General features: G+C 46.8%; 2 long non-coding RNA genes across 3 annotated transcripts in view; both read left to right on the top strand.

Moving 5' to 3' along the window:
• Window positions 1-608: 608 nt before the first annotated feature.
• Window positions 609-18,276, top strand: LOC134482737 (uncharacterized). Its single transcript, XR_015641830.1, has 5 exons — window positions 609-2,153; window positions 3,617-3,743; window positions 4,012-4,132; window positions 13,206-13,286; window positions 17,438-18,276. It is a non-coding gene; the product is annotated as an uncharacterized LOC134482737 (long non-coding RNA).
• Window positions 18,277-19,554: 1,278 nt separating this feature from the next.
• LOC148000277 (uncharacterized) overlaps window positions 19,555-20,225 on the top strand; it is an 82,935-nt gene continuing 82,264 nt past the window's right edge. Inside the window, exon 1 of one of the 2 annotated variants that reach the window (XR_015642039.1) lies at window positions 19,555-19,806. This is a non-coding gene — a long non-coding RNA (uncharacterized LOC148000277). The remainder of the gene's footprint in view (window positions 19,807-20,225) is intronic. The other variant, XR_015642040.1, reaches the window with a different exon arrangement.

The raw sequence follows: 20,225 nt of genomic DNA, 5'->3' as shown, positions 1-20,225 counted from the left end.
TACCAGCATGTGCCGCCCCATTGACTACGTCACATGGATTTCTGGGGATCAAATCCCATCCTAGTCATCGCCCTGGCCCCCATCTTTGTCTTTTACTGTAGGTTTCTTTCCCCTGGCTTTTCTCAATGCTTAGTCTCCATCTCAGGGTGCTGCATGGAGCTGGGCAAACATTCTACCACTGACGCCATCTTCTGCCTTCAGGTGAAGAGTCTTCCCGAGCCGCTCAGGGGTGAATAGGAGAGTCTCTTTTACCATCCCCGACACATTTAGAGCTCCCCTGTGCCAGGCTTGAGGAATCACCAGAGAACCATGTCCCTAGCTCAGCAGGGCTCACAGCTAAGAGAACAGGACATTAGCAGAGTGCACAGGAGGAAGGACAACAGAGGAGCCATAACAGTTGAAAACTTTGCTGGAGGCTGCTGTCTGAGCACAGAGGAGGGGCGACTAGAAGAGAAGGACAAGGGGCCTGTCAGGAAACTGGCCCAAGGAGCAGACAGTTGCGTTTCAAGGAAGAGTGGCATATACTGACGCCAGGCAAGGTATGCTTTCCATGGTGTTAGACTATCAGGGCATAATCCAGACGCAACAATCTTACTGCACTCCGTTTGCAGCCGGGCGATTTATCTGGTGGCTTCTGGGAAGCCACGTGATGGAGACCAGTTAGTGGAGTCCTGGGTTCTCTGACCCTGTGCGGGACAGATCACAATTCGTGCCCACATCACACCGTCTGCTGTTCCTGGGATTCAGAGAACACTGAGATGTCACAATCGTCTACGATAATCTATTCTGACATTGACAACTTTATTCTGACAATGAGGCTCCTGTCCAATTTCCTTTAGTATATCAGTCTTAAAGGTTGCTGATGGCTGTAGGGTTGTCACTCTACAACACTACGTTGGTTTCTCTGAGGAAACTGAAGAAGAAGCTCCCCTTGTTTGAGTTTCCTGTATTTGGCCTCAACCCTCCCGCTTCCAAGTGTGACTGTCTGCCTTTCTCTCAGGTCCCTCCCTCACTTCCTTTGAGGGATTGACTCAGTTTCTCCCTCTAGACTGGTGCACCGTACCAAGCGCTGTCCCTTGATTCCAACACAGGTGGATCACCTCTCGTACACGGCTCAGATTTCAGAGCTTTTTCAGAGTCTAAAACATTTGCTGGATCTTCCGTACTGGTGCTCTGAGGTTTCAGATTTTGCAATCGAAGATCCACATACCTACCATGAAATCTTATGCTCACCAGAGACTCTGGTCCCTGATACTTGTCTCCTTCCTTTTACCTCAGCATCAGAATGGCTCTGGGGGCTGCACTTGAATCCTCCTTCCCCACCTCCCAGCACGTTGTTTGAGACACTCAATAGATCCAAGTCTCTGAGACCACAGTTCGTTCCCGTATCCAACTCCAGCTGTGGTGTAGCTCGCCTGGCTTCTCAGCAGGATTTAGGACCTCTCGTTTTTCTCAGTGATACAGGGTCCCTTATTTTATACCAGTATTTCTTAAATCTTTCCTAGTCTCCTCTGATGGATTTCTTTCTTTCTACTGGCTCCTCACTTGCCCTGGGGCTCCTCCTAGCCACATACCCGCTCCCCTCAGTGTCCACTCTTAGTCTCTGCATAGATGGCTACGGAATTCGCCTCTGCAGGGTGGACTTCAGACATCACTTCCCAGAGGTTATCCTGACTTCATCTCAAACTCAGGAAGTAAAGCGAACTTTCCTTCTTCAAAGTGTCTGTAATTGCATGGGACCTTGGACCTAGGAACCTGAACCAAGAGGAAGGAAATACCCCAGCGTTTGTCCTTTGCTGTTTTTCGTGTTGCAATAAAGGTAGACATGCATATTCATGAGCTGGGTACATCTCATAGGGAGCTGAGTTCTCAACTTATGGTATTATCTTATTATTTTTTTAATTTTTGAAAAGTTTATCTTTCAATTTGTTTACCAGATATCAGATTTCCTTGAGGCTTTTCCCACAGCGCTAGTTTTGGCTGGCTCTCCCTCCTCCAGCTCCTCTCCCCGATCATCGTGTTTCCCCCAAACGACAGCTGTGTTTGCCTGAGACCCAGTGTCCAACAACTTCCTGGGAATTTCTGATTATATAAGTTGAACACCATACTCGATAAACTCATTGACGTGACCACAAGAGTAACTTCATCAAGCTGTGAGTGTAAAATTCATCGTAAATACATTTCGATTTGACTTTTAAAGTAAATTTTATTTCAGGCTTCCAAACTCAACAGTATTCAAAATAGTTTAGTGTAATTGAAGGGCGGAATGGCAGACTTCTACCTGTTCATCCTGTGAAGGTTTCTAACTGGAAGTCTGCCCTCGTTCCTGTGAGATCTCAGGCATTAAGCTAAGATGAGCTCTGAAAATGCCAATGAATGAATGAATGAATGAATGCTCAAAAATAGTCTGTAGGTTCATATAGAAAGCTACAGGAGGATTAAATATAGGGGTTGGGGATTTAGCTCAGTGGTAGAGCGCTTGCCTAGCAAACACAAGGCCCTGGGTTCGGTCCCCAGCTCCAGAAAAAAAAAAAGAAAGCTACAGGAAAAATGAACCTGTCCAAAACCAGCTCAAGACTCAGCTCAAAAGTGAGAGGTCAGGTCAGGGAGGTGGCTTAGTTGGTGTTTGGCAAGCAAGTATGAAGACCTGAGTTCAATCCCCAGAGTCGACTTTAAAAAGATGAGCACAGGGAGCAAGCTGCAGGTGAAAGCGAGACCTTGTCTCCCAAGATCAAGGGGTGGGAGAGTGACGAGAGGGCATCCAAGATTGACCTCTAACCTCTACACATGTATGCATACACACACCCACACATACACACACACATACACACAAGTGATATATTCTAGAAGCTGAATGCTCTAGAATCTGTAAGCCATTACTTCTTTGGAGTCTTCGTCTGCCTAACTGGGACACCATGGTATGGCTCAATGAAAGCTATGCTGTTGAAGGAAACATAACCCAAAAGCATGTACATTGTCCAATGACATTAGCCTTCTAGCCTGTTCAAGCAACTTAGCCCAGCCCAGCAATTTCATCAAAACAGACATGTTTCCTCATCACACATTCAAAAGGAATGGCAGGAGTACAGAGTAAAAGGCGAGTGTAAGCTGGTCTTTCTGTGCAGCCCAGAGATAAACTTAATTAGTTAGGGTAACAGACAGCAGTCGGATTTACATAGCTTCAAAGAAATAGGGGGTCAAATAAGAGGTTAAGGAAGGGAGGCAAAGAAAAAGTGCTATTTCATCTAGAACCTTCCTAATGCTGCGACCATTTAATAGAATTTCCTAAGTTGTACTGACCCCTAACCATAAAATTGGAATCATTGCTACTTCCTAAGTGTGATTTTGCTACTATTATGAAGAGTAATATGAATATTTTTGGAGGTAGAGGTTACCAAAGGGGTCTCCACCCAGAAGTTGACAACTGCTGATCTAGATCTTACTGAACTGGTTTAGGGGGATGGGCAACACCCAGGAATTTACAGATTCTTCATGAAACACCATAAAAAGGGGGGAATAAATTGCTTGGAAGAAGAGAAATTGCAGAGAGAATGAAAACCTGCCCTTGTTTCAGGCCGTTTCTTGGCCTGAACTGCTGTGTGCCTCTCTTTTTCAGGGCAAATTAAGAAGAATGGAGGACTTCACCTGTGGCCTTCCCAGGTCTTCAGACCTAGGGCACCGAGCTGCTGCCTGTCCATTTCGGACACATAACAAGGCTGGAAGAATACGGAAGGTGGCAGGAGGTAGGTGTTCATGTGCTCAGAGCCAGTCGCCAATCCCTTGTTGCCTTTGGTTTTGCCAGCGGTCTGGTGTAGCATGCCGTGAGGTCTGATGGGTAAACAGCACAAGGAGTCATTGGGGTGACCATCATCCTCCAAGTGTTTGCTATGGATGAAAAAGGAGTGTCTAGAAAGGGCCAGCAATGTGGAGCCCAGGGAGAGAGCAAAGCCTCAACCTGGCTTTTCTGCTGGACCCGTGGCTGAGCGACATTTTCTCAACTTAATTCCTTAGGCCCCAGGAGATCCGGATACCAGCTCCCTCAGAACTGCGGGAAGTTCATCGTTCTCGCTTTTCCTCAGGCACACCATCCTAAGACGCTGCCTTTCACTGCAGATTTTGGGAGTAAATCATTGTGAGAAGGAGGGACATGGAAACACCCCCAGGATCTGGGAAGGGGGCCATTGCGGAGAGCGGAGAGCAGAGAGTGAAGGGAGAGCTAGCTGGGCAGAAATAGGGAGACAGATTCATATGCATATTGAGTGGCTTTGGAAATGTCACTTGTCTTCCTGTGGGGAGCATAGACAATGCAGCTATTGACATGATTAATGAGAATCCTGGGCAGCGCCTGGCAGAGAGGGCATCAGGCTGAGAAGAAGAAGCAGGGACAGCTTCCTTTCTTGCTGTCAGCCCCTCTGCAGCTGTGTCTCGGGATGAGCCATGCCCTAGTTTTTGCAGGAGAGGTAAGGAAGTCTCCAGGAGGTTTTGCAGTGTGAAAGGAAGGAGTTGCATATAGGTGTGGGGTGGGGTCCTATGCAAATGAGTCACGTCCCCAATAGCTGGAGGGGAAGGAATGAGAAAGGCTGTTGAAAGGTCTAAGAAGGCAGGAGGATCTTTGTGAGGTCTAAGGCCAAACTGTTGCATATACTACTCTATATAGTCCGGACAGCCAGGACAACATAGAGAGACCCTGTCTCAAAATAAAATAAAATAAAATAAAATAAAATAAAATAAAATAAAATAAAAAGAAAGTGTGTGGCTCAGGGCTGGAGAGATAGTCAGAGAGCTCAGCCGATAAAGCATGGGGCTCTCCAGAATGAGGATCAGTTTAGGGTCCCAGATACAACGTAAATACCAGGCAGGTATGACTGTCAGTCCAGCACCGTGGAGGTGACACAAGGGTGAGCTAGCCAGCTAGGTTAGCTGAATTAGTGAGACACTGACCTAATCTACGCAGTGGAGGGCGCTTAAGAAAGACACGTGCTTGTCCTCACACAAGCACACAGACAAGCACACACACTGTGCGCCCTGCCTATTCATGCACCTCACACAACGGGAGGCTTGAAGTCAAGGGACTTGAAATACAGACAATAGTAAGTTGGCCTCCGGGTGCAGGATGTCTTAGCATTGGGCATCCTAATGAAGCTCCCCACAGCACGCGGCTCTTAGCTGCTACATTCTGGGGACAACCAGACGCCATCTCAGACTTGTATCCCTGTCCTGTCTGAAGCCTAATCTATCTGGCGTAGGTCCTCAGATGACCCTCCCTACCTCTCCGTACTCCTAACTACCCATTCCTCTCAGGGAACACCTCCTCTAGCATAAAGCCTATGATTGTTTTGGGTTATTGTTTTTTCTTTTAACCTACACATCGCCCTTCCTCCACTGCACTTTAGCATTCAGGCCACCTCGGCTCCAAAGAGCTTCTTGTGAGGTCAGGGGAGGCAAGTCTACTATTTCTAGGTCAAGCTGCAGGCTGCACCTAGTGAGCCACCGCTGGCCACACAGCCAGTGCAAAGCAGAGCTGAGCTAACAGCGCCTGGCCCTGGGAGGTTAATTCTTCCCAGAGGCAAGCGCCGCGGTGCCCCTCTTTGGCTGGGGTCTACTAGGATTACAGCTAAATGACCTGGGGGTGGGGAGGGGAGGCAAGAAAAAACTCGGCAGGTTAAGTCGAGCCAATTCCTATCCCCACAAGGTAGCAATCCCAGGCTGCTGTACTCACCCAGCCTGCTGGTGAAGAATGGAGTTTATTATGCGGAGGCAGAAAGGGAGGTCTGGGAGGTGTTAATCAGAGAAAACGGGATGAAATTCAAGTCGAGGGGATGCTGGCAGCCCGGCGCCTGCTGTTCGACAGTCTGATGAACTCCGATAAACCCAGAAGCATTTTACTCCCCCCACCACCAATACAGCCGGAAACTTTAGCACCCCGGAGAAAAGAGGGGGGCATTTCAGGAGTAGTGAGGGGAATCAAGGTTGGTGGGGGAACGTTTGCCAGAAGACCACTTCGCTGGCCCCACCTCACCAGGCTCCAGTAGCATAATTGGACCTGCATGGGAAACATGAGCCTGGAGGTAAGACCTCCGTGTAAAACGGCAGACTTTGTCATTTGTGGCTGTGATTATAACCCCTCCACGGATGGTTCTGCCGGCCTAACTCGCCTAGACTAACCAGAAAGAACCCTGTGAGACGCCAGTCACCCTAGTGAGTGCCCTACTTTCCTCTGGCATGGCCTGGATGCCACTGTAGCAGCCATCTCTGACGATGGAATTCAGACTCACGTGATTAATCTCAGTCCGCTGCATTCTTGTTGCTGTGAATGTGCCTCCGTGTGGAGCGACGGCTACCACATGTCTGTGCCTGTCCATCCGTAGCGGAACCATTCCAATAACTAGGAGTTGGGAGATTGACAGATGGATAGACGTGTTAGCGTGGTGTATACGCAGGGCATTAGAAAGGAAGGATGTTCTGATGAACTACGCCATGGGTAAACCTCAAAGACATTGTGCTAACTGAAAGGAACCAGCCGAAGAAAGACAAATACTGCCTTGACTTCATTCACAGAAAACGTTCTCTGGGTAGTAACAGAGACGGAGCCACGGAAGCAGTGCCTGCTGGGGATTTGTGGGAGGGGACAGGGAGTTGTTTAATGAATGGAGCATCAGGATTGCATAACGAAGACACTCTAGAAATTCACTCGATGACAATGTTGATTACACTTGCTGCTTCTAAAGCTCACTTAAAAATGGTCAAAATGGTCGATTTTAAATTGCGTGGTTTGTAACTACTCTGGTTATATTTTTGTTGCAGTGACAAAATATCCTGACAAAAAGCTACTTAGGGCAGAAAAAAGAATGCTTTGACTTCAGTTCCCAAGTCTAGGTTATGGTCTGTCATTGTGGGGAAATCAAGGCAGGAACTTCAAAGAGCTGGTCCCAGTACATCCTCAGTCAAAAGCAGAAAGAAATCAACTCATGCACGTTGGTCACCTGCCTGTTTGTGCTACGATAAATAAGGTAAATGTCTTCACTGCTGTCCATCATAGGACCCCTTGCCTTGAGACCCGTGGTGGCTGGATCTTTCCACATCAATCAACTTACTTAAGAAAGTCCCCTAAAGACGCATCCACACACCAACCCAATTTAGACAAGTCTTTGGTGCCCTCTTCCCAGGTGACTCTATGTTGTATTAAGTTGGCTGTTAGACTAACCATCACAATACCACAGTTTAAAAAAAATATAGAAAAAGAAACAAAAAGGAGAAGCTTGTGAACGGAAGAGAGATGGCACCACAGTAAAAAGTGTGGACAGAACTTACTTATAAACAGCCATGCAAATGTTAAATTAATTATTGGTTGAATTTAACTACAAGAAAACAATATTTGCATAGAAAAACAGTTAAAGTGCTAAACTTTATGCTGTGTATATTTGACCATGAGTTAAAAATCCTATGAATCTTTCACTTCCTGATCAAAAACCCCAGGGGCTAAGCAAGACCAGGAATAAAGATAGATAAGACATCTAGGCAAGGTGGACTGTTTCTGAAGCCAGAGGAATCCTAACCAGACATTGCTAGAAGCACCCAGACCCTCTTTCCTCCTATCAGAGGACAGGATGTGACCAAGAACTGCGTCCATTCCTGGGATGTTGGTGACTCAGGTTTTTAACCTGGTCTGGCAGTGGTGAAGAGCTGTCCAGGATGTCTGTGGGAGAAGGCCCCTGGACTCTTCAAGTCTCTAGGAAGATGTGACAAAGTTCCTTGAAAGATAGAGCCGAATGGAAATGCCCAAATGACTTACAGAACCAGGATCCTAACAGAACCTTTTGGATCCTAAAGAGAAATGTCTAGCCCCTCTGAGGGCAGCTTGTCTCCCCTAATGATGTGCTCTTATACACATTGAAAGCATCTTCAGGTGTAAAGCCAACATGTTGATAACTGTGCCTCGGCTGCCTGCACGGTTCATCTGCCCCCAGGCTTCCTGACATGGTGAGAATGCTGTCAAGGTCCCCCATTATATCTCAAATTTCCACTAACCTGCTACAGTCTGAAGGCATCACCACTGGGCTGGCTCACCTCATGAAGGCAAAACTTCTCACTAGTCTGTGTTGTCGAGGTGAACAAGACACTGTGTCTCTGGGACCATCGTTTTAGACCATCAGAAACCTCAGAACCCTGTGACTGACTTCACAAGTAGTGATGTCTGACCGTGGATAGAAAACACCTTACAATTCAAAATCGTCACCCTGGAGTAGTATTCATATGTGTTTCAACCAATTTTGTAGCTTATCTCCCGTTCTCTTCGTTTTCCTAATCCTTCACCTTTTGTTCTCTTCCCTTCCCTCCCCTCCCCCTCTCCCCTCTTCCCTTCTCTGAAAGCCAGGAGATTTCCAAGTCCATGTGGGTAGGGAAGGGAAACCCATAGCTACTTTGACCTTCAAAGCTACTCCCAAGGCCAGAGGACAGATCTCTCCTACTTTCTATTCTAATATTCCCAGCCCTAACTCAGCCAGGCTCTGTTCCCATGTGTAACCAGTGAGTGATAATGTGTGTGAGACGGGGCTTTGTACCTGTTTGGAAGACACAGCAGTGGTGCTGGCGTCCTCAGAGTGCCAGCCGAAATGGGAACCTGAGAAACGGAATCGGAGACTGTGCTCCGAGATGCTGCTTTGCTGCCATCGGGCTGATAGTCTTCTGCTTTCAGTTACCGACAAAGCGGGCTTTGTATCTGACGGCTAAACAATACATATTCATTGTTATAAAAAAATGCCTTGAAAATACGGATGATTATTTCTTTTTGGGGGGATTTATTTTTATCTCTTTTGGGTACTTTCGTGGGGAGTGGAGGGGGGAAGCTTTCAGTAGAGATCTGTTTCCTGATAGTCTAGAAGAAACAAAACACCTTCCCTGACAGTGGGAATACATCCACTCAATAAGCAGCTACAAATTATTTGGAAGCGAGAGACCAGCCTGGAATTATAAAGCAGTGGCTTGCCTTGCAGGTCTCTGGGTTCTGTTCCTGATGTCCAATAAGTGCATAAAAGGAGGTGAGACCCAGGACACTTAGCCTAAATTAAGTGAGACAGAGATTTGCGTCATAATAGACCAACATTACTGGATTTTTCTCTTTATCGAAGTAACCTGGAGCCTGTCCCTCGAGACCCACAGAAAAAGAGAAGGAAACAATGTTTCAGTGAGAAATAAACAACCTGCTTCCTATCCCTACCAGAGCAAGTCATCTAAGGCATTGAAAGCATCTTCAGGTGTAAAGCCGACATGTTGATAACTGTGCCTCGGTTGTGGATTATATCCAACAAGCTACTGAAAGGAGGGAGCCTGATACCTATCAAGTACTGAAGGGGAAAAAACGATGCCACCAGTCAGTACGTGTTCAGCCTACATAATTTCCATTCAGGGCAGCCAAATGTACAACACAACAATGTATCATCATCCAAGGTTTGCGGGTCATCCGAGTTCTGGTCATAGTCTATGTACGTTTCCGAAAGACTTGGCTATAACCCAGAAGTGATCAACTCATTCCTGGGTGGCCTTCATTACCATTATGGCAGTTGTTATTGTTGCTAACTTGGCCTCTATTATCACGATCTTGCTCCTTGGGAAGTTGAGGCGTGGGAGGCCCCCACAGTGTGCACTGTGAGTACACGGGGTGGGGGCGGGACGGCAACTCACTGCGTTCTTATCTTTCTACTCCGCAGAATGTGAAGAGTGTGACTACCTGAGCCATATGCCAGAAAGAGTTCAGATGTGCCCCTGAGGGGATGGGAATGAATATGTCTCTGTCACACAGTTCCACAGTAAATACTGTATTCCCCCACGTTGTCCCAAGGGATACTGCTTACCACCAGCAGAAACTCGAGTCCAGTGACAATGGCCTGAGCAGACCCTTTGTCTACTGATCAGTTGAGAAGAAAGAGGAGCATGGGATACACTCTAGCTGGAGAGGGAGGGAGGGGGACAGGAGCAAAAGCATAACCAGGAGAACTGTACCCCCCTTTTCTTGTGCCTAACCTGGGGCTCCTTCTTACCTATTGCATTGGTCTCAGCCTTGTCCTGGCAAATGATGCATCTAGGAAACCCTGTTTCTCCTGGGTGAAGTTAAGAGCTCCTGATTGACTATTCTTGCCTGTTGTGGCTCGGTCTCTTTTCTGGACCTTTAAAATTCGTAAAGCAGTCAATCCAGAGCTTTCTACATGACCAGTCATACACAGAAGGCACCCAACTAAGAACTTGGAGGTTTGGGATCCTGTTCTGGCCACCATCCCACACCTCAATGCACATACACGATAAAAACAAATTAAATGCTATAAAAAAGTAGAGAAGATGGTGGTTTATAACCACTTGTAACTCCAGTTGTGGGAGATCTGACCTCTGAACATTTGGTGTGCAACACATGCATGTACACATGCATGTACACAACATGCAGGCAAAATGCCCATACACATAAAATAATAACTAAAAAATAAACAACTGAGGGAGACACCTGAAATCAGCCTCTAGAGTACACACACACACACACACACACACACACACACACCCAAGCACACACAAACACACACTTTCAGACACACACATGCTTATACCCACACACATGTATAGCTACATACATGAAAACACATATACACATATGTACAATACCCCCCATGTGCATTTGGAAAAAGACATGAAACTCCCAAAAGTTAGCAAGCTGAAGCTTACCACGTAACTTGTTGGCAAAGGACTTGAACTCAGAGCTTTTGGCTCCTAATCTTCATATAATGCAGTCGTCACGAATTTGGAACATGCTTGAATCATCAGACTTGTTTCCCTTCCCTATGGCATCTGCCCTCTTCAGGAACTGCCTACCATGTCAGACAAGTCGAGGAATACAGACTTGTAATCCTAGCTACTTAGGAAGCTAAAGCAGGAGGACCTGAGGTTTAAGGTCAACAATTTAACAAGACAGTAGCATACAACTGAAAGAGTTCAGACTAGAGGTCAAAGATAGGCTACCCTAGAGTGCTCAAGCCCCATGTCTACTTCCCAGCACTTCAAAAACAAATAAGAATGCGCGCGCGCGCACACACACACACACACACACACACACACACACACACACCAGAAGTTTAGTTTGGCATTGATTGTTTGGACACTTCCCCTAACACCTCACTTTGACACTTTGCCCCTGGATTGACAAGAGCAGCTTGTGGACCTCAGTGGGAATTCAACACCTCAGGAGGTTTCCCTGGGGGTTCCTCACTTTGCAATGAGAGGCTTTGTGGACTCTCATTCATACCAAGTTACTTTCAGGTTGAGCGGGCCTCTGCCTAAGTTGCATGTGGGTAGACCAGATGTCTGGTGACTATTGAGGTGGCCCACTGTCAGCATGGAGGTATGTCATGAGTAAAGAGTTCAGAAAAGACCCAGAACTTCCCATTATCCTCAGCTTTCTAGGTAATAGAATCCAAAATCAATTCTCATTACATATAAGTGAGAGGAACACCTCTGACAGGTTACGTCTTAAGTGATAATTAAAAACATATTTCCTGGTGCTTAGCCACTGTGAGGTGCATCCCTGTTTATCCCACAGAGGAGGTCACATGCTAAGCCCCAAAGTGCTGCCGTTGCCCTGCTCCCAGGCCTTCTACTTCCTGGATTGTCATTCGTTATTTCACTCTGGTTTGTTTATTACAGTGAAATAGAACTTGGCATTGACTCTCCCTAGTCACCCTCACCAACAGTCATTATAAAGTCCTAAACCAGAGTACTGAGGACTCATTTTCCAGCAACACGGCCTTCAGTTTTGCCAGTGGTTGGAATCTATAAACTATCAACAGCATCTTGTCAGTTTTTACAAGCTTCCATCAATTGAGGAGAGATTGTTTCTGGGGGTTCCGGGTTCTTAGTAGCTTGTGGCAGAATCACTCCTCTGTCTCTGGCCTGCCTCTGTCTCTGCCTCTACTGTCTTCCCTGTGTCTCTGTATTTTCCTTTATTTAAGAGACCAGGATCAGGGCCAAATTCTAACCTTGTATGACCTCAGCTTAGCTCAATCTATGAGCAAGGCCACAATCCAAAATACTGGAAGTTGGGACTTTAGAATGGTTCCTTTCAACTTGTTAACTTGGCACAGTGTAGAATCATAGATTCCCAATCAGGAATGTCTAGATGAGATTGGCCTGTGGGTATATCTTCTGGGGATTGTCTTGATTACATGACTCCATGTAGGAAGACCTAGTCCACTGTAGGAGGCATCATTCCCTAGGTTTAGTTCTGAACTGTGTAAGAGTATAAATAGTGAGCTGAGAACCAGTGGGCACAAATTCCTTTTCTGCTCTTGATGTGGATGTCATGTGACCAGCCGTTTTAAGTCTAGGCTTGCTGCCTTGACTTCCCTGTGATGATAGACTCTAACAGAATTGTGAGCCAAAGTAAACTCTTCCTTCCCTAAGTTTTTTTTTTTTGTCAAGATATTTTGTCAGAGCAACAGAAATCCCCAGAACAGGGATCAGCATAGTTTGGGGGTGACATAATTCAATCTACTAGACATGTGGAAAGATTAGCCAAAAATGATGCTGGTAGAGCTGATTAATCATTGAACTAAAGGATGAATGAGTTCTTAATCCCTCACTGCCATTCTTGCTTGGAAATACCACATAGATCAATGATTTCAATGTGAAAAATTATTCAATAACTAGAAAAACGGTCAACCCATGACCAGGGTTTAAAAGAACTTTACACATTCCAACTTGAATCATCGTAACAATTCAGCTGTTACCTCTTCTTCACAGCTCAGAGAACCGAGGCAGAGTGGAATTAAATAATCTTCTTGAGATTGCACAGAAAGTGAGTGCTGGATTCCATGGCCCAGTTTGGTTCCAGGTTGCAGCCTGACCTGCTTCTGTGTGCTTAGTTCAGTCTTGGAGGAAGCACTTCTGCTGTCAAGCTCCATACTTCACAGATGCTTAAGGCCTAGAAATTCTACAATGCATATGAGTTGCTTTAGAACGAATAAGAAAACATTACAGTCTCTCCCTTTTCTTTTCCTCAGCCGCCCTTCCACACATTGCCCAGAGTTGGCAGACTTGTCAGGGCCTAATCAGGCTGTTGATTTGCCCAGAATTAGCAAGTGAGGGAGCCAGTAGCTTCTACAATGATGCTTTGTATCAGAACTACATAATTATTGCTAAATCCTTCTGGAATTTTCTCTCTTCTGCAGGGCTGTGCCAAGTGTCTGCCTCTGATTTGTTCAAGTAACCACCTCTGAGGACTGCTGCTTGGGGTTCTCTCAAATGCTAAGGTGCCTACAATCACGTGGAGAATGTGGTAAAGTGCAGGTTGTAGTTTGGGGTTGGAAAGGTGTCTTAGTCGATGTTCTATTGCTGTGAGGATGCACCGCGACAATGGCAACTCTTATGATAAAAGCATTTAATTGGGGGCTGGCGTATTGTTTCAGAGGTTTAGTCTATTATCATAGTGGCTGGGAACGTGGTGTCAAATAAGCAGACATGGTTCTGAAGAAGTGGCTGAGAGTTCTACATGCAGTTCTGCAGGGCTGACTTGGGCGTTTGAAACCACAAACTCCTAGTGACAAACATTCTCCAATGAGGTCTACTTCAACAAGACCGTATCTCCTAATACTTGTCAAGTAGTGCCATTCCCGGATGACTTATGATTCAAATACATGAACCTATAGAGGCCATTCTTATTCAAACCACCACATTCTACTTCCTGACCCTCATAGGCTTATAGCCAAACTACCATAGTGCAAAATGCATTCAGCCCAACTCTGAAAGTCCCCATCATCGATCACAGTCCCACTGTTGAAAAGTTCAAAATTAAAAGTCTCTTCTGAGTCTCAAGGCAATCTCTTAACTGTAAAATAAAAAAAATTTCAAACAACAGATTACATACTACCAGCATGCAGTAGCACAGAATATACATTGCCATCCCAAAAGGAAGGAAAGAGAGAGTAGTGTGGAAATGCTGGACCAAAAGCAAGACTGAAAATCCGCTGGGAAAACTAAATTCTGCATCTCCATGTCTGATGTCAAAGTACTCTTCGGATCTCCAACTCCTTTCAGTTTTGTTGACTGCAACACACTTCTCTCTCTTGGGCTGGTTCCACACCCAGTCTGAAACTTTCCTTGCCAGGTGACCCACAGCTCTGGCGTCTCCAACATCTTAGGGTGTCCAAGGCAATCCTGGCTTCATGTTCACAGCTTCATGCAATGGCCCCTCTGGGGTTCCATGCAGGGACACTCCTGACGTACATCTGGAATCAGTGGCTTTTCTTAGCTACAGAGGGAGATTCAACAACCCTTCCCTTGTACCTTTGATTCTAAGAGTAGATCCAAGTGGCCAAAGCTGCTAAGTCCTGATGTTTGCTGGACATAGAACTTGGCCCTGTCTTCCAATGACATCTGCATCAGCTTCCTGCTGCTGGTTTCCTTCATGTCTTAAGCTGTTCCTTAGCCCCTTTCCACAAGTGGGGAGCTTAGCTGTGTGGGGTCTTGCCGTTATGCCAACACTTCCTTTATTACATTTAGCATCAAGCTTTTCTTCAAACTTTTCATCTCCTCGAGCACTGTTCTGAGATTGATTATACTTTTTGATGATCTTTTTCTCATCAAACTGTACCTTTTACATTTTTCCTTGCTCACCTTGCTCCTTTTCCTCATAGATCTGCGTGAGACTGCCCAGTAGTAACCCCATGACAAAGTCAATGTTAGGCTGTCATGAAATCTCCTCTGCCAACACCATTAGACTAAAATTCTTCAATTTAACCCCAGGCAGATTTTTTGACAAAGGCAGAAAGCAGCCACGATCTTTGTCAAAATATCATAAGAATGGTCTTTAGGCCACTGACTAAAATTCTTCTCCTCTGAAACCTGTTGAGTCAGGCCTTCACATCCCACAGAACCCACCACATTACTGTCTTCCATGCTTTTATTAGGATGACCCAGTAAGCTCTGCCTAAAGTGTCCAACCAACTTTTAGTCCCAAAATCTTCCATATTCCCCCAACAAACAGCATGGTCAAGATCACCACAGCAATACCCCGCTCCCAACACCCAACTCCTGTCTCAGTCGGTGTTCTAATGCTTTGAATAGACATCATAACCATAGCAGCTCTTAAAAGGAAAGCACTTCTTTGGGTTTTCAGAGTTTTCGCCCATTATTATCATGGCAGGGAACATGGCAGCACAGGTGCAGACAAGGTGCTGGAAAAGTATCTGAAGGTTCTACATCCAGAACCACCGGCAACGGGAAGAGAAAGGGATACTGGCCTGGCTTGGGCTTTTTAAACCTCAAAGCCCACCCTCCAATAACATACTACCCCCAACAAGGCCACCTGTACTCCAAGGCCACATCTTCTAATCCTTCTCAAGTAGTGCCACTCCTTGATGACTGAACATTCCAAACATGTGAGCCTGTGGAGGCCATTTGTATTCTAACCACCCATAAAGGATAGACAGATCTGAGAGTACCTGGTTCCAAGAAGTTGTCAACTCTTCTCTGCTAATATCTTTGAATTACATTTTTAATAATACATGTCTAAGCCTCTTCGCCCTTTATCAGCTCTGCCTTATATGTTTTACAATCCCCTGGAGATCAAGACTGTATAGAACTCTAAAAGCACCAAAAAGGACCAAGCTTGAATTTTTTTTCCTAAGAATCCATCTTTCTGGGACTGGGAAGACATCTCAATTGGTAAAGTGCTAACGATATAAGCAGAAGGTCCTGATTTTAATCCCTGTACCTACATAAAATTTTAGGCAGGCAGGGTAATACATGCTTGTAGACAAGCTCGGTGCTTGCAATGCGGAAACAGGAGGATCCCTGATGCTTTCTTGTCAAGTTTAGGCAAACCAGTGAACCCCAGTTCCAGTTAGGAGACTCTAACTCAAAAAACAAAGTCAGTGGCTCCTGAGTAACTAAAATAGCCAAGGTTGACCTGCTCTCCATACACATGAGCACACATGTATACATGCACCATCTGGGCACTTACACAACACACATGTGTACACTCACTGTTAGGAATCTTTCTTTCCCAAAGACTTCCTGAGGAAGTGAAGACAGAAAGATCAGAAGCCCAGAGACACCCTTGGTTATGCAATGAGTTGGGCCATCATGGCATACATAAGACTTCGTCTCACCAGAGAGAGGGGCAGGATGTGGTGGGAGGAAGGGAGGGAGGGAGGGAAGGATGGAGGAAGGGACAGGGAGAGACAGAGACAAAGACACACAGAGAGAGGCAGAGACAGAGAGATAGAAACAGAGAGGGGGGATGGAAGGAGAGGGAGGGAGAAAGATATACAGAGAGAAACAGAGAGAGGCAGAGACAGAGAGATAGAAACAGAGAGGGAGGGAGGGAAGGAGAGGGAGGGAGAGAGATATACAGAGAGAGACAGAGAGAGGCAGAGAGATAAGAAACAGACAGAGAGAAGGGAAGAAAGAGAGGGAGGGAAAGAGGGAGGGAGGGGAGGATGGAGGGAGGCCCCCATTTGAACTATTCAGTAAGTTTTTCTGAGCCAGCTTGAGCATAATATTGAAACAGAACAAATCACACACAAGACACCCATCCCAAAAAACATTAGCTATCTGTTTCATGTTAGCAACTAGAACAGACTATAGAATCAATGAAGATAAAAGGAAGTCATCATGGAGAAGAGGTCATCCTCTCACCCTGAGAATGGATAGTGTCACCGGGAGGGTAATGGCATTGGCAGCCATGGGGACCCCACAGTATCCTGGCCCCGTTCTGGGAATGCTCTGCCTCAGCTGCAGGTGACTCTTGGTTCTTCCCACCCTGGCCAAGGCTTTCCTCTGGCTCTGAGGGAGGCAAAGCAGCACTCTTGGCTCCTACAGGAATGCTGGGCAAAGCAGAGCGCTCTGTAAAGGGTGGACTCTCTTTGCAACAGCACAAGAAAGACCAGATGGTGGGTGGCTGGCTCAGGCCAAGACACAAACGATCTTCAGCTCAAATTCATGCTGAGTTCCTGAATTCCTTTGTGATAGGGAAGTTGGGAAAATTTATTTTCTAAAATCTTGGACCATGAAAGTTAGCACTTGCCTGGCCATCAGTGATGGGTTCGCTGCTCTGTGCCTTCCAATGCTCCCCCTACACTAGTCCGATCTCACGGACACATCCTGCAGCCGGAGTGCAGGGGTCGTTTAACAAGAAAAGCCTCTTAGAGAGACGGAACATGCATAGTTCTTCCCCTTTTAGATGTGAGCCTCTACTGTGTACATGTCCGGCTTAAGCCAGAGTTCAACTTTCACACGCACAGACCAGAGTGCCATTCCCAAAGGCCCCTGTTCACTTCAGCCTCATGAACGTCAGGCAGCGCAAACCTTCCAAACTGGCTCTGAGCATGTGGGAAGGCTGTGTTGTGGAAACATATCCTGGTGCCATGGCAACACACTGACAGAACCTCTGTCTCTGCAGCTGGCGGAACCGTGCTCACAGGACCTGACTGAACAGAGAGAACAAGCCTTAGGCATGCTGGGATTCCCTCACACTCTCTGCACCCTGGCTGATTCTCAGGTCCCCGAGGGACACACCTGAGCATGTCGTCGTGATAGGGGAAACTAAGCAACCTCAGTTCTGTCGTTAGCTATACAAATAGAGTTTGGTTTCTTGGAACCTGTGCTGAGCCCTGCTTACTCTCTGAGCAGGGCACGGGCGAGCTCTTACCACCCGTGTGCCGACTGCTTCTGCCTTTAAATCATCTGTCTTTGAACGTGCAAAATATCGTGCTGGCGAGATGGCTTGACCTGCTGACCTGAGCTCCCGTCCCCAAGACCCAAATAGTGGAGGAGAGAGACAACGCCTTTAAATTGTCCCCTGATGTTCACATATGGGCCATGACACCCACAGCTCCTCCCAAAAATGAATGTATAGCTAAATAACTGTTTAAAAAAGAACTTAAAGTGCAAAATGTTCAATAAGGCCTCTTCTTAAGCATCAATGATTTTTTTTTTCCCAGAGCTGAGGATCGAACCCAGGGCCTGGCGCTTGCTAGGAAAGCACTCTACCACTGAGCTAAATCCCCAACCGCAATTTTTTTTAATGTGGAGGTGGGCTGGTTCAGTAGTTACCAGGGCATTTGGTCCTTCCAGAGGATATGAGCTTGGTTCCCTGCACTTAATGTCTAGAGGCTCACAAATGCCCATGGCTCTAATCCCAGGGCATCTGACACCTTCTATTGGCCTCCATAGGCCCCTGCCCTCGTGTGTACATACATACACATGTACGCTTAATTGAAATAAAATCTTTCCAACATGAACAAAAGCACAGCGACTTATTTTGTCACATAACCATCTTTGCCACTAAGCCTGAAAGCCTGCATCCTATGCCCAGGATGGTAGAAGATCAATGAAGTGACCTCAGGGTAGAAGGAGAGAAATGACGCTCACAAGATGTCCTTTTGGCCCCCACATGTGTCCCATCCCCTAAATACATAAATAAACACATGGATAAACACTCGGACAGTTAAATGTGCAAAAGAAAACAAAATAGGGAGTGAAGTGGCCTGTGGAGCTGGAGTACAGGGTTCTGACCACTGGATTCTTGCAGCTGATACTTACCAACTAATGACCATGCAAGCAGCACAAAAGGAAAGGAGGGAAGAAGGGAAGAGTAAGGATGAAGGGAGGAGGGAGTAAGGAGGAAGGGAAGAGGGAATAAGGAGGGAGGGAGGAGGGAGTAAGGAGGGAGGGAGGAGGGAGTAAGGAGGAAGGGAGGAGGGAGTAAGGAGGGAGGGAGGAGTGAATGAGGAAGGGAGGAGGGAGTAAGGAGGAAGGGAGGAGGGAGTAAGGATGAAGGGAGGAATGAGTAAGGATGAAGGGAGGAGGGAATAAGGATGAAGGGAGGAGGGAGTAAGGATGAAGGGAGGGAGGAGTGAATGAGGAAGGGAGGAGGGAGTAAGGAGGAAGGGAGGAGGGAGTAAGGAGGAAGGGAGGAGGGAGTAAGGAGGAAGGGAGGAGGGAGTAAGGAGGAAGGGAGGAGGGAGTAAGGATGAAGGGAGGAGGGTATAAGGAGGAAGGGAGGAGGGTATAAGGAGGAAGGGAGGAGGGAGTAGGAGGAAGGGAGGAGGGTTTAAGGAGGGAGGGAGGAGGGTGTAAGGATGAAGGGAGGAGGGTGTAAGGAGGAAGGGAGGAGGGAGTAAGGAGGAAGGGAGGAGGGTTTAAGGAGGGAGGGAGGAGGGAGTAAGGAGGAAGGGAGGAGGGTGTAAGGAGGAAGAATGCTGCTGTCTATGCATGTACTATCCAGGAGCAAATCCGTAGCAGCAAACACTGGCATCTCTCCTCATTGGCATACACCCAGGATAGATATACGTCATTGATAACAATATGCTTTAGGAAATACAAGGAAAGTGTAGCACAAAATAAGCACATTTTGAGCAAGGGAAGTTGCCATGACAGCAGCAGGTGGCACAGTAAACCCCAAAGAACTGAACTCCGATTTTCACTTCTTGTGTAAGTGTTGGGCTTTTCTCCACTTCCCTACAGTTCAGGGGGTTTTCCAAGTTGTCTTGGCCACCAACCAACCCTTCTCTGTTTTCCTCCAGGAGCCCAGGGATACGGAACATATCCCATGGTCCTTTCTGCTGTCCTGACTGGGAGAAGTCCTTCAGCCCCTTTGAGTTGGGGAGAGGGGGCTTCTACAATTCCTTCTGCAAAGGGAAATCCTGGAGCCAGGCAGGAGCAGGGTCCCGAGACAAGTACATAGGAGAACAGACACACTCTGTTCACATGGAGCTGTTTGGATCCAGGAGGAGCCGCAGCCCTCGGTCCGTGGAGAAAACAGCCTCAGTAAGTCCATGACTATTTGCCCGTGCTGGAATATTACAGGAGGCAATGCTGGGGTGTTTGTTGGAAGGACTGCAGAGATTCACCCTCATTCACGTTCATAACCACAACCAGCAGGGACCGGCCTTTATCCCCACACCCACCCGAATGGTGGAGCAACCTGAAATAGCCATTTCCTCTGCCCGCCCACCCTCTGCATGGCTCCCACACAAAGGAAAAATGAGCACCATCCAACCCTAGTCCACTCATCCTCACCGTGACCTTCCCAGAGACATCCCTTCTCACCCACGGTGTTTCCAGACGTAGTGGTTAGCAAATGAACCAGTTCTATCCCCAGGGGTCTGAAGCCACAGTTGTACAAAGAACAGACAGATGGGCCAAATCTGACATTTATTTTCCTGAACATCCGAATGAGATGCAGC

This window comes from Rattus norvegicus, chromosome 17 (assembly GCF_021556685.1).
Source record: "Rattus norvegicus strain SHRSP/BbbUtx chromosome 17, alternate assembly SHRSP_T2T, whole genome shotgun sequence".
Classification (NCBI taxonomy): Eukaryota; Metazoa; Chordata; class Mammalia; order Rodentia; family Muridae; genus Rattus; species Rattus norvegicus.
Note: the sequence above shows the minus strand (reverse complement) of the source record. Positions and strands in the feature narration are given on the sequence as shown.